This window comes from Austrofundulus limnaeus, unplaced genomic scaffold (assembly GCF_001266775.1).
Source record: "Austrofundulus limnaeus strain Quisiro unplaced genomic scaffold, Austrofundulus_limnaeus-1.0 Scaffold443, whole genome shotgun sequence".
Lineage (NCBI taxonomy): Eukaryota > Metazoa > Chordata > Actinopteri > Cyprinodontiformes > Rivulidae > Austrofundulus > Austrofundulus limnaeus.
In genome coordinates, this window is record NW_013952845.1 from 72,519 (window position 1) to 76,406 (window position 3,888).

Consider the following 3,888-nt stretch of genomic DNA (forward strand, 5'->3'; position numbering starts at 1 on the left):
TATGAAGCATATGGTGAAAATTTTATTTTGAAAAATAAATTTGTTCTTTTTTTCTTATAAAAGGCTAAATAAAACAAAAAATATTGGTGGTAATTTTTGACTGTGTAACCATAAGAAACACATTAAGCGAYGTGAATATTTTTCTTCTCTGCTTCATGACTAATTAGGACTGCATTGAATTAGAGAAACACCAACAGGATAAAACAGATGTTTGGATATTCTGCTTTGCTATAAAACATCCTTGTGTGCAATCTAAAAGGTCTACATGTGCTGTATAAATGTTTACCACACTCCTACTTTGTTTACCACTTAATTTCCAAAGACACGCACCTTCTCTTTTGCAGTTCTTTTGACATATAGTTTAGCTTAATTGCAGCCATGGCCAAGGATAAAAACGCAGAGCTCTACTAGAGAAGTTAAAAAAAACACCAAATAAGTTTGACGTTCACACAAAATTAAAAATACAACCTCAGTCCACTGGATGAGCCACAGTCACATACTGTATAATGTGAACCTTGTTAGCCTCCCTGATGTTTTTTTATTAAAATGAAATAAATACGATAACTATCAGTGTGAAAGCAGAGCAAGTGTTTTTCACTGCTAATTAACTGGACATAGTAAGACTACGGTGATGGGTGTTTTTGCACTCATAAACTGCAGGACAGCGCACACAGGCAATTAAAGTTTTACAACAGTTTAGATGTAGCAGTTTCTCACCTAACATCAAGTTTCTTCTGTTGGAGTATTTGTGTGTGAGCAGGACTAAGAAAAGTTCAACAAACAGACAAATTGGGCTCGACACATGGGAGGCGACATCACTCCCTCTCCATTCATTTCCTGTTGAACTTGTGCAATGAGGCGACAATCCCTTGTCCTCCTCCAGCCAAGCAAATGGAGAAATTTGATCTTGTGACATTTCAAGCTTGCACACGTATACGTGTACAAACAGGCTTACAAAGCGACACAAGAAAGTAGAAAAATGTTCTACTTTTGTCATTGTTGCATGGCTACAAACAGTCAGCGAGGGTTTCATTGACTGACCAACAATGTAGTACTTGAGACAACATTCGTACTCAGTCTTGTCTTGTCTCGGACATTGAGGACTCTGGATTTTAATTTTAAACTAGTCTAGATGACAGCTGTGGCAATATCACTCAACGGCGAGAGTATTGTCCAGTTTAATTAACGTCTTTGTTTTATTGAATGTAAAACTTATTAATTTAAATTCAAGCATGACCCATTAATGTATTTTATTACCACGGTCACCCTCCTTTTTGAGCTACTCTCTATAGGCTTCTTCTCGTTTTTATTCTGAATGTGCATTTTTCTGATGGAATAGTTGTGCTGCCATCACTGAATGACTAAAACCAGAACTTCATCGGTTGGACAAACTCATGGCACACGGGTGTGCAAAGACCTACCAGAGATTGTTGGGACTACATTGAACTTTTATCATCACTCAAAGGAAGCGCAAAGAAAGGTAACCTATGTGTAAATGTTGTTAGCAAAGCTAGCTAGCTAAAGTTAGCAATCTGCCTTTGTACCCAAATTCTATACCCGGACCTCACTTAGAGATTTAGTCAATATTAAATACAAATATTAGGTTAGCTACCTGTGTACAGTTTTCTGTATGATTTAGGGTACTATTCTGTTTTTTCTGGTCATGGTCTTGCCCACCCTTGGTCTTGGGCATGACTTGGTCTCAGGTAAGGTGGTCTTGACTGCAACCCTACTGACCATTTAACRGAGAATATGCTACACACTGCAGTCAGCAACCGATGTCAGCATGGASGAAAACATTATTTTAGCCATGCCCCACTCTCCTCTCTTATATGACACTTCAAAAAGTGATTACTGAGATAAAAAGGTAGCTATATGGGAACTTCTGAGTTTGTGAGTTTGCCCTGTAAGTTTTCTCCACAAGAAGTTGTATCTTCACGTGCATTTTTGTAAGTTTCTCAATATTACCATTAGGATCCCAAAATTTTTTTAGTTAAAACCAAACACCAAAAAATATTCAAGAAGAAGAAAAGAAAAACATTAAAATTCTTGGAGATAAGCGACTCGAGAGCGCGATTCACAATTCTGCCATCGCTGCAGCATCCTGTGTTTTGGGTTTCACCATGATGGCGATGACCGCCACCTGTTGCTGTCGCATATTGATCCCTGTGTGTTGAGCTCTTTATGGTGCAACACCTTTTGCATCATTTTATAAGTGACTACATTACAATGAAATACCAGCAGGTTCGGATGTTATCAGTCCATTAAATGGACGTTATTAGCAATTGTCAGTCCCATAGAATGGCTTCAGACTGTCCCAACAGTGCCCCTAGTGGGTTACCAGTGCCATATACGTTGGAATGCAACAATCTGCTACTGCCGGAGTCCAGTCTACTTTATTGTAGCCCATGTCATTTTCTCTAAAATWAACCTTAGTGGCTTTATGTCTCATATTAACCAGCTGACAGTCTGAAGCCATTCTATGGGACTGATAACTGCTAATAAYRTCATTTAATGGATGATAACATCCGAAGYGGRTGGAAATACAATGTGAGTCAAATGTAATTATTTTTGCATGAACATATATTGCAAATTAGAGCTGAAGCAAGGTTTTACTCGTGTGTCTTTTTTAATGAAACATCTCATTAACCACTGGATGGATTTTAATGAAGTTCACAGAAAATAATTATTGGATCTACCTCAGTGCAATACAGGATTCAGATAAAAAATGACTAATTGGTGTTTTATAATGTTCTGTTTTTGAATATTCTTAGTGCTCTAAAATGAATTTTGTTGTGAATTTGAGCATTATAAATAAAGTGAATTGAACTCACCTGCCACAGCTAATTTGACATCCCATGAAATCACATAAAACACATAATGTGACTTTCAAGTTTTTTTTTCAAATTGTTCACAGATGCTAAATATTATAGACATGTTTGTGTCATCACATCATTAGCTGTATATATTTGGTGAACCTGATGCTGATACGGGGCAGACAGCATTGATAGTTGATGTYAAAGCGTGCACGCATCATTCATAGTAAATCAGGACTCGGCTTGCTGTGCTTTGAAAACTCCTGCAGCTTATTATTGGTACTGTTCTGCACAGTCGAGTTAATGATGTGATCCAGTCTGCATCATTATAAATGTCGAAACCAGGGAGACGGGTACAGTGCACGACTCTGATTCAGCTGTGCTGCAGATATGCAAAACTTTGTGCTTAGAATGTTTCTTGTTAAAAGAAAGAAAATAACCCAGCCCTTCATATTATTGTGACCTCTCTTTAGTTTCAAAGGCTTTAAATGTAAATCATGCTCCTTTTGAGAGTGTTAAATGGCAAAGCTACATTTCAAAAAGAGGACTGCTGGTTTTGGATGAATCAGTTAAAATTTGCCYTGTTCTGTCTTATAACAGCTTCCTCAACTTTTGTGTTAACCTCCAAGCACAGTGGTTAATGCACAGAGGACAGATTTTGAACAGCTTATTTGGGAAAAAAAAAAACAAAATTAATAAAACAATGATGCCAACTTTGTTCACCTCCAGCACCATGAAGAAAAATCAAAGAGGAATACACCCTCACATGAAAATGACTAAATACAAATAATATTTTTACTGAATTACCTTTTAAAAACCATCACACAAAAATAAGGACAGAAAAAAGATCATAAAAAGTTTCAATTGTCTGTCTTTTAGTGGCCACCTCATATTCATTTGTCATTGTCAAACGTGAGAAATGGAGGCTGAGTGTGTTTATTTATAAAGAGTTAAAGACAACCACTACAAACACTCCATCCATCCATTTTCTGTACACGCTTCTTCCTTTTCAGGGTTGCGTGGGTCACTGGTGCCCATATCCAGCAGTCACAGTGCGAGGGGCGGGGTACAC